Here is an 11,087-nt window from a genome sequence, read left to right as displayed (position 1 = left end):
CTGGTTTCCAGGGAGCAATTTGCACTTCTTACTTAAGTGTTCAAGTAAAATCAATTTGCATGTACTCAAGCTAGTGTTTGACACAGAATCCTGTTGAAATTGTTTATCGTGCTACATCGTGAATGACATCTATGACATCATTAATCTTTTCCCATTTCAATAAGAAACATGGGAAAGAACTTCAAAGTTGCTAACTTGTCAATATGCAAAAGCTGAGCTTAAAGGAAAGGAAATTCTCTCTGTATAGTCTATGTAGTTGTTGCCCTTTTATTTTTGCTGTCCTTTGGTTTAAAATAGTGTTTTCAGATGCATCAGTATCAGATAAATATGATACACTGACACCTGAACCTGTAACAACCTTTTCAAAGGAATTTTCCTTTCTGATTGTTTTATCTAGTTCTGTACATTTGGGCTTCATCTCTACATAGGGTTCAAAGGAAGGACCTTGGTGTGCAGACCTCAGATTCCTTTCAGAGCCTGTTTATAAAGCTTGCAACACCAAGTCTAACTATAGCATAAGGCTAGCTAGGGCAGTGGTTCTCTGTGCTATGCATTCAGTGCTCAGGAAGAGAGAGTTCGCCTTTTTGAATAGATGATAAATAACTTTAGAAGTGAAAAACTGAAGCATAGCTCTGTTTATCACAGCTGCTAGAGAACTATTTCTGCTTCCACAAATACTGCTTTGTGTGTAACCATATGCTCTATGTATTTGTAATCATCAGTGCTGATGTTTGACACTCATCTGGCTCTGGTTTGTGTCAGTGGCTGCATTCAATAGCACTGTATCACACACCTCACAAGAACTTGGTTTTAGATCTGCACCACAGCCTTGAGTTCGTGAACTTTTTCTCTGATATTTATTTGAAGGAAAAGATGATTAAGAGCAAAATATAAGTGCTTTGCAGCTAAACAAAAATCTGTGTTATATCTGCAGCTGAGTGCTTATAATAATGACTGGCTGATGAATCTGTGCTAGCAATTGCTCTTACTGTAAACTTGCTTCACAGAAGCAAAAGAGCATGTTAGATTTTTTTTACGATACCATTTTGTCTGAATAAATAAAATTAATGTAGCAGAAGCACATTTACCACTTCAGCTGCATCTCTACTTATGCCTTTGCTGATTATAAAAAAATCACCTTTCACTAGCACTTCTGCTGTTGTAGAATGATCGGAAAATAAGTACATCTTTCCTTCTTTCATGCCTGCCCACAAAATTGGGTTTTCTGATTTGATTTTCGTGCTTATTGAAAATATTATTTTGCTATCCTTGACGTCTTTGTTTGCTTGCACAATAAGCAGAGGTCTACGTTCATTCTATGTTAAGTGCTCAGAATCATTTCTTTTTATGAACATTTCCCATCTCCCTTTGGTGTAGAGATGTTGACAGAAATCACAAAATCCCATATTTCCCTAACTTTAGGCCTCTAAATGTCATGCATAAATTCAAAACATTGCCTGATTATTGCTGCTCACAGAGAGATGATATGCATCAACCTTTGTCTATTTCTTACCCCTAAAAAGTGATAAATCTGGGGCAACTGCACTCATAAGCTTAGTGCCTGATGGTAGAGGTTGTTCCTTCTAAAATAGCTGGAGTGCTGAAAATTCTGTGCAGTGTTTCTTCCTATACCCCTTTCCAAGATTTTTCTTCTCCCTGCTCCTTTTTTACTCAGTTGGTTTTGCTGATCCACGTTCCCATCCTTTGCTTTTTCTATCCAAGTTGAACATTTTTTCTAGAGAGTTATTAGCATGTGCTCAGAATTAGTGTCAACATAATCTTGTTCTGCATTAGGTATGTGGTCATAAGGGCAGCTTTGATAACCCTGCAGTGGAAAGGTACTCACTGCTCTCTCTTGAGATCTTGGGATCTTGGCCATCTCCGACAGACTAGAGTTTTTTAAATACTTGGATGTACTTCAGTGAGAGTTATTCTGTGTTCACGAAGAAGGAAAATGAAGTTCAGCTAGCACGGCTAATTTGGCAAAAATTCTCAGAAAACCTGCATGATCTGCCCTTTGTGGTCTGTCCATTCAGGCAAAACACTGGGAACTTGTGTGCAGAACATACACAAGTGGAAATATGATGCTTTTAAATTGGCAACATCTGGCTACCAGAATGTGCTCCAGTGAGTCAGTCAGTGATCTCAGTATTAAAGTAAAGGAAAGCTGAGAATACTCTAAGAATAATTCATGGTATTGAGTTTAACAATAGTGTTTTGCTAGAAAAAATAAATGAGGCTGTATCTTGAGAGATGAAAATAAGTGCATCTTCATTAAGGTAGTCTAAAAAGACTGACTGAGCTGCTAGACTGCATCTGCCTATAGTCAGGTTTCCTGGTGCTACAATGAAATTCTTGCTGATACATAGGAAAGGTGTCAGCACCTGAGTGTTGCTGATGTCTCCCAAGCAGCCGAGGTTAATGCTGTATGTCCGCATTGCTGATGTAGCTCCTGAGTGACTAGGAACACCAGACCAGGAGATGCACATGGGAATATAAGTAGTACATAGCATCAAATCAAAAGTCCATCTAGGTCCTTATTCTGTGCACAGTAGCAGATGATGATGTTGACTTAAAGAAGAAAATAAAAGCAGTAAATGTGTGGATAATTCTTCCTAACATCAGCTGCCTAGGGATTTCCTAAATTGGACTATGTATCTGTATCATCTTACTAAATAGCTTCAAGCAAATCCATCTCCGTGAATGATTCACTGGGGGAAAATAATCACAGATTGTAAATGTTCTTGGCTTGAATTTGTTTCTAAGATTGTTTAGAGGGCTTTATGGTTGTTTTTTTTCTATTTAGTTACAATTCCTGCAGTAAAAACTTAAGTAGGAACACTTTTATTTTGATAAATATTTTATTTGCTACGTGGGCAAATCTAAAATGTAGTTATGTTTATGTTATTTTTTGTTGTGAAAGAAAGTGCATACTTTTGCTGGACATTTGACATTAAGCCATGTTTGACTGGGCTGGAAAGCACCCTGCAAATCCCGATTCAGGGATTTGACTTGAGATCCCTGGTCAGACTGTTTGTCCTGAGCATGTCATCCACTGCATTTTAGAAAGCTAAGATGTAGTCAGAGTAGGAGGCAAGGAATGGGAGGCTTAAGAGCAACAGCCCACGTAGGGTGACTGAGGTTGTTTGGATGGATAGAGCTGTAATGGAAGGCATTTCTGAGTAATTCAAAGCCTCAAGCATGTTTCAATTTATAAAAGGCTCTTGTAAAAGTGAGCAACAGTTAAGGCACAGCTAGAGGAGTGTATATCTAAACACATGTTTAAATTTTCCATTAAAATGAGAACAGCAAGTCATGTGCTAGGCATATCTGGGCCCAAGGCTTTTGTTGTTTTTTTTTTCTGTGGTGCTTGCAGAACAACCAGCACATGGTTAGCACTACAGAAATAAGGAGCATTTTATGAAATCAAATATTGTTTACTCCAGAGTTTGATTGTTTCCCAGTGGGAAACACTGTCACCATCTGAAGCTTTCCCTGTATCTTTGTGATGTAAATAGTGTAAATCTGGTTAAGTAGAGATGGCTCTGGCACAGTGTGGGTAGGCATGCTCCCAATTGGGTGTTGATGTCTTGTAAGGTCTAGCCCTAGAAGCAATGTCATTTCTATCTGGTCTCTCCATTGGATGGTGAGTTGGAAAGCATATGCTTTTGTGTAGTGCATGACCTTGCTGGTTCCTGTGGGGGAAAAAAAAAAACAGGTTTAATAAATACTGTACTGTTGTACTAGATCAATAGATGTTATAGATCAGTTCTCAAAGGGTGGATTTTTTACATGAACACAGCGACTTGAATGCTGAACTTTCTTTCTATTTACAAAATTCAAAATAAAGCTCAGAAGTATTGCAGTTTGAGTGTTTGCATTTGTGCATACACACAGATTCCTTCAGGATATAATAAGATTCCTTTTTATTAGGGAAGGTGTGCTTCTGCCAAGCACTCCAAATCAAATGGCCAGGCTTTTGCAATGGCTCAGTGAAGCTCTCTCAAATGCTTAGATGAAAATTGTTCTATTAGAACTGCTGAGGGCTTTGAATACCTCACGTGAAGTGTGTTCTGAGTTTTCTTCATTGTCTTACATGTTGCTAATGCCATAGGTAGATTTTCCTGCTGTGTTGGCCTTGCTGAATTCACAGAGAAGTGATGCTATATCTTCTTAGTAGTCCCGGTCATTTTACAACTGCGTTCCAGTTATTAATGTGAAGACCACAACTCACTGTTTTTGGTGGCGTGTACTGATGCCAGTAAACAGAGCAGAGTGTATTAATTAACTTGGAAAGCAGCAGGGGAAGAAATTGAAATGGTCTAGTCAGCCATCTCTGCAGCTGTGTATAAACAACACTTAAGAGATGAGGGAGGCGAATGCAATGCCTTTGTTTACAGTCAAATTAAGTGTGGGATAAATTCCAACTAGTTATGCAAGCAGCTTGGCAGGAAGGGTGTTTCACTTCACAGTGAACCAGGGTACATAGACTTGTGAGAAAGGTATGTGCTTTCCCTTCCTTGTCCAGGCCCTAAGGAGCTTTGGGGTACTTAAGGCAAGTACAAGGAAGTGCACAAAACCGGTTTCCCCCGGTGTGGCTTTGTATTTTAATGAGTTTTAGTTTTTTCATAAGCTCATATTTTCAAGTATCCTGAATGTTATTTATCACTGAAGCAAGTACTCAGGGTTTCTCCTAGTGCAACGCAGGCCAGAGCTCATCTTGTTGACAGGAAAGATCAGCGCTTGGTTACAAGTGGTGCCAAACAGTGAGCGGAGGAAATGCCCAACCCCACCTGTTGTCTCCCCAGGTTTTTACATGGCCCCAAGGCACTTCCTCTGGAAAAAGAGGTGTTGCAGCAGGCATAGGCATGAGACCTATGGAAGGTGGAGCGAGGAGGGGGAACTAGAGTGGTCAGTGTAATAGGACAGATACAGGAGTGTGATCACTGGCCAGTAAGCCTATGCAACAGCATATGGACACAGCAGCAAAACACCAGAGACCAGAGAGAGGGTGACTTATCCCTCATTTTCATTGGGAGGTCAGGTATAGGTCAGCATTAGCAGTGAGAAGACGACGATCCTAACTAAGGAACTTCCTGTTGTATAGTGTCTGGGATATGTTATGTTTTGCTGTGAATAGCTTTGCAAGTGATGTTCTTTTCCAACAACTGTGTAATTTATAATGGAGAAACAAAATAGTTATTTTTGATTAAAAAAAAAAAAAAAAAAAAGGATCTGAAACTTGCACAAATGTAGTGAGTGTTGTCCAATAAAGCATCCTCATGAGAAGTTTGGTTCATATACATTGTAAAACCTGAGCCCAATCCCATCTGCAGCGCAGGCCAGTACATCTGGTCCTGGTGGTGGCAGCAGTGTCATGTGTTTCCCCTTTTCTGGCCAGGCTCTTGCTTCCTATTGTCAGTAGCAGACTATGGGGCCAAAGATGGCAGTGATACCAGGATGATGTAGTGTTGATGGGGGGAATATTCTTTCCTCTTGTTGCTAAAAGAATGATAGATCATAGCCATGGTATGAGGATATATTGCTGTGCGTCTTCTGATCCCTTGCTTATCTACCAAGGATGGAGGAGGATGGATAAGAGTTGGGTTTGCAAAACTGAGGATTTCCCTGCTAGGCATAGAGGCCTTTTGGATAATATGCAGTTGAAGTAACCCCTTGCTTGTCCCTTCCCCAGCTATGGCACAGAGGATAAGATCAGATCATGCCATGGCATCTGGCTGCTTACGAGCTATTTGCAACCTGAAAAATTTGTCTGAGGATGTGAGACACACTTGCTCACTTTAATGAACTGGTACTCTGGCCAAATTCCTTCTTCTGGCAAGCAATTTATTAAGAACATAAGAGACTGTTCAGAAAAGCCAAACAGATTTTATTAGCAGCAGTACTTCCATTGGAAACAATGGAGAAATAACAGCCTGAGTTTGGATTTTGTAGCAGGCTTTTAGTCTAGCTCCTCCTCTCATCAAAATATTACAGATGCATCTACTTTTAAACTGTGTGTAGTAAGAAAATGCATTAGTGTGTCAACTTTTGTAGATGAATTTGTTTCTCACTGGGAAGGCCTACAAGCTTCTCCAAATTGGAGTGGGACCTAACAAATCATTTGAGCAGACCCATCCATGTAATCAGTCGTGCTCAGAATTGCTTGAGCTGGAGCCTTTCCCAGGGCAGTGTTCTCAGTGTTCTCATCTTCGCCAAGAAAATGTTCTCTGAATTTGGGCAGACCCTCACTGTACTTGGCAAAGGTCAGCTGTCCAAACATTAGGAACTTGAGCAGAGGTTTCCTGAAAAACATGGGGACAAAAAAAAAAAAAAAAGTGTCAAGACTTGAGTGAAATCATACAGTTAATTTTTGTTTGGCATATTTAAAAATTAAGCTGACAGATGTACCATGTTTTCTGATTGTAACTGCCTGTACCATTACTGTGAAGCACCCTCTTGAAACAGGCTACTGTATCACCATGTTGACATATTTTGATAATATTTGGAAAAGTGTTTTGTTAGCTCTGTTTTGTTTCAGGTGATGATTCCCTTGAACATATCTCCCTCCAGATAGAAATATCACTTTGGAAGCACTGTATAAATGTAGACAATGTCTAGTTCAGGGAAGCCAGTGGGGGGAGGTAGGGTATCCAGATTGCTGCCTCTGGCAGACAAAGTTTCCTCTCAGTCTGCTTTTATCTCTGATTTGAAGAACAATTGTCACCACTGGTCCCTTCCCTAATATGGCTAAGGTTTTAAACAGTGCAATACACAATTGTATAATTTTCCTGGGTTTCCTCCATGCTATTCAATTCCATTTTCCATTACAAAGTCAGGACTAGACTGTTTACTTTCAGAAATATGGCCTCAGAGGAAACAGTTATGGCTTTCCTCTTCTTGGCCGTCTGTCTTTCTGATAAATTGTTGTGCCATGGACTCAGTTTATTTTTAGTTAATTCTGAACTGCAGCATGTGGCTTTGTTGTCCTTACACTTTTTGTCTGTTTCACAATCATTTACTCAGACGTTTCCGCTTAGTCAAGTTCCTTACAGTCAACGTCTATCTGAAGGAGCTTGCCTTCCATTCCACTTGTGTCACAATTAAGAATAGCGTAGTAGCATGTCAGCGTAGGAATCACAGTCTTTCGTGGGATGTGGTTATTTGTTTTTTTTTTTTTTTTTTTTATTAGTTTCATCTCATTGCTTAAAATTCTTAGGGTCATGATGGGGAGACTGTAGTCACTTGTTTTAGAAGACGTTATACGTAGAGATTAAAAAATAGATGTATAAATGTAATTTTTGTACTTTTTGGAATATTATTAACTAACTGCTGTGTTCCTGACTTTAATAGTTGGAAGAAGTAAAATGATCAGTCTTCTACTAATACTGGATTGCATAAAAATCTCAGATGCTGGACATTTTAAGATATTATCATTTTTAGAAAGAGAAACAGCTGTAGCTCCGTTAACCTTCACAGTTGTGTTGTTTACTAATACTCCACTCCAAAAGTCAATGGGTAACAGCCTCAAGGTGGTCTACTGACTTGCTCCTCGTGGTCAAATAAGCACACATGATTTTCTTTAACCTGAGAAATCTGGTCCATCCATGGGCTAAGTTGTGCCAATGTCTGATGCCTATAAAAATTGTTGATGTTCAACTTGATATCTAGGTTTATAAAAGTGTGCTTCAAACAGCAGGCTATATACTAGGAATTGGCACCATTTATTAAGCTGACCACCTTCTTTGTGAAAAACAATCTCTTTGTTTGAAAGCTGTTTCCTGCTAGATTCACTTTTTGCCACTAATTTTTGTGTTGGAAGAAATGGTGACCACCTCATCCCTGCCAATTCTCTCAATGTTGGTCCTAATTTTGTAGATCTCTATCAGATGTAAGTTGTCAGATTTTCTTAAGAGGCACATTTTCTTTATCTCTATCCTCTGCTGTTGCCCTTTGCTGAACTTTTCCCAGTTTCAGCATATTGTATTCAGATAAGGGAACAAGATGTTTGTATGTATAAGGGACAAATTGTGACAAATTATGTATGACTGGCAGACATCATTATATATTTCTTCAAGTATAAATACATAAAACCAGCTATATTTTCTTGTTTTGCTTGTTACAAGGAAAATAAATTAAGAATTAGCACTTTGAAGGAAGATAGAAAATGCACTGCATATAGTTCAGAGGAAAAATAAAAAGGGAAAGAAAAAAATAGGTTAGAGATTGAATGAATAGAAGGTTATGAATTTATCTCTAACGAACAGTGATTGAATACTTAGGTGCCGTGTCTTCTGAAGTGAAACACACGAAAATGAGAATATTTTATTGCTGATGCGTAGAATCATAGAATTGTTCAGGCAGGATATACCTAAGTGAGACGGAATAGCACTCATGAGAAAACTAACAAAGCAGTGCCCAAGAGTTCTAGCAGGAAATATAAAATCAGTAATTTTTTTCAAGGTCCTCTGCTGTGGTATGCATCGCTTTTAATAATCCAGAGCACGGGGGGCAGTAAGCATTTGTATGTTAGCTAAGCAGCAGTTCTAATATCCTTGTGCAAGAACTTCCCCTCATTGACTTCAGGGATGCAGGTTTACACAGCAAAGGAGGAAAGTACTAGAAGAACTTGAGGAATGGGTGCACTCTCTTAATGTGCTGATTCTAAAAGAGAAAATCTAGTCATCGTTCTGGACATGTAAATATTGACAGAAGTTGTGGCAATTCTCATAGGAGTTTGAAAATCCTCATCCCTAGTTCTTTAAAGCATGACAACTTGGGTGGCTAGATAAAGTTGCTTTGCTCTTCTCCCAGGCCTGCACTTAGTCATCACCCTGCTGGTCATTTTCTGGGCCATATATGAAACACAGGCTGACTAAATTTGCTGTTAGTGGTCTAAATCAAGAAGAACTTTACTGGAGCCAGTAGTATATTAGGTGGAGTCATTTAAAATGTGTATGAAATAGACAAGTTAAATTATCTGTTGGACCTCAGCTGAAAATATTGCTCAATTTAGTCAAATTGATATATTATGGTGTTTTGGGTTTTTTTTGTCCAAGTAATGGAATTGGAATTCTAGTGTCTTTATTTCCAAACATTCTCAGTAGTTTGTCTGCAAATATGTTGAAGGTCTTGTAAATAAATTTTTACACATTTTTAAGCTGCAGAAAGAAAGTATGAAAGTTGTATAATGTTATAGATATTTACAAATATTTAATGGGAATTCTTAAAAAATTTCTAAAGAGAAAAGATGCTTTTGTTATTTAACTTGAATTTCTATATAATTAGACCACATATTTTCAATCAATGCTTTCTCGCCACTTAGATTTCATGAATCTTTTCTGTAACTGAGTACCACATAGTGAGAAGGAATATATATATATATTTTTTTTTTTAAATCTACTCTATGTTATAAGTCATATCTAGGACAAGAAATTAGATATATTTTTGTTTCAATGTCTATTTTAAGTTTGTGATTCATCCCTATGCAACTAATGTGATTCTATCTTTTGTGACTTAGGAAAAAACAAGCGGTAATAGGGTGGTGGGTGGGGGTGCCTACTTTGAATTTCTCATATACTAATGGACAAATGTAACATAAATTATTTTGTTTTTGTAGCCTATTAAGAAACAGATTCATCATTCACTGTAATTGTGATATAATATAATTAATAATTCATAGTAGATAAAATGGCATTCCAGTAGAGAGCTCTAATTCTATCTTAGGGCTATAAAGTTGCATTAAACAGTATTCAGTACTGATGGAAAATGAAGGAAAATACTGCAGTTCTGACTATAGCAGACCTACTTATTTCCAAAACAAGATGGGAGAAATATCACTTTAGGCTGTTGCACAAGATTTGTAGTATTATTCATTACGAAAACTACCCACAGTTTTTCTCCTGTCTAAACTTTACAGCAGTCCAAGGAAACCTATGAATTTTTCCTGTATCAAATAGTCTGAAGAATGGAAGTTGCCTGTAATGTGTACACTGACATCATTTAAGGAATGTAGGAGAGAAAAGGAAAGGAAAAAAATCAGTATAGAACAAGAACAATTCTTAAGTACTGTATCACTTAATAGATTAAGCACAAAAAAAGAACAAAAAGATTCTCATGGTTGGACTCTTAAGCTGTAGAGGCTTAGAGACTGTTGTACTATCCAAACAGATGAGGTTTTTGCTACTGATTTCATATGGAGTAGAACACCTCTTAATATGTATCAATGTCTTAAATCCAAGTTAAATGTTTTTCATAAGACTTAAAGGAGCTCAACTGATGCACAGACTGTGCAATGTTTACATGGACTGGCATTCTGTAAAAGACTATTAAATAAAGTCAGAAGGATTACTTAGTTCTTATTAAACAAAATTCTACTATTTGGAGCAGCTTTTGTTCAGAAACTTCTTTTAGTTCCTCGAGAGGAAGCACTCAAATGAACAAACAAAAAAACAATCAACAAAAACCATGATGCTGTCTTCTGACAAACTGGCAGATTGCACTGAACCAGTTAAAATCTGTATTTTGGGACATAAACAAAAACAAACAAAATGAACAAACAAAAAAAACCACCAACAAAAGATTTTTATACTGATCTCAAGCAGGTGGAGCATGATATATGAACAACGAAGTTCATTTGTGAGGTCCAGTGCAACACTGGACAGAACTAATTAATGACAAGAGACTAAGGTCATATTCTTTCTCCTCCTTCCCCTCAACGTTCAGTGTTTGTTGGTCAGAGCACTTACCTAAATGTGGTGGAGAGCAGCTCAGGATCCAGCTCTGCTTGTGGGGACATGAACTTTCATTTCTAAGGTGACACATGCACTTACTGAACTGAGGAATGCTATTTGCCATACTCCCATTTTAGCATTCAGGCTCTAATAAAACATTAAGTGCATGAGAGATGTTGAATGTAAGTGGCCTAGCAGTTAGGACACTCAGCAGGGAAAAGAGAAGCTGAGTCTATCACTGCTTCTCCACTCAGCGATTTTCTATTTTACAAAGACATGAGAAAAGCACAAATATCCAGGCACAGTTTAACAAAGCCATTGAAATTGTTACAAGCTTCCTAGTAAATACTATGC

General features: G+C 38.0%; 1 protein-coding gene across 1 annotated transcript in view; it reads right to left on the bottom strand.

Moving 5' to 3' along the window:
- Positions 1 to 5,826: 5,826 nt before the first annotated feature.
- The window catches only part of C5H14orf132 (chromosome 5 C14orf132 homolog), a 46,958-nt gene continuing 41,697 nt past the window's right edge, over positions 5,827 to 11,087 (bottom strand). Inside the window, exon 2 of the transcript XR_014883746.1 lies at positions 5,827 to 6,305. The gene's annotated coding sequence lies outside the window, so the exon portion shown is untranslated. The remainder of the gene's footprint in view (positions 6,306 to 11,087) is intronic.

The sequence above is a fragment of the Meleagris gallopavo genome, chromosome 5, assembly GCF_905368555.1.
Source record: "Meleagris gallopavo chromosome 5, MGAL_WU_HG_1.1, whole genome shotgun sequence".
In the NCBI taxonomy this organism is placed as follows: domain Eukaryota; kingdom Metazoa; phylum Chordata; class Aves; order Galliformes; family Phasianidae; genus Meleagris; species Meleagris gallopavo.
This window is presented reverse-complemented; position numbering and strand designations above follow the sequence as displayed.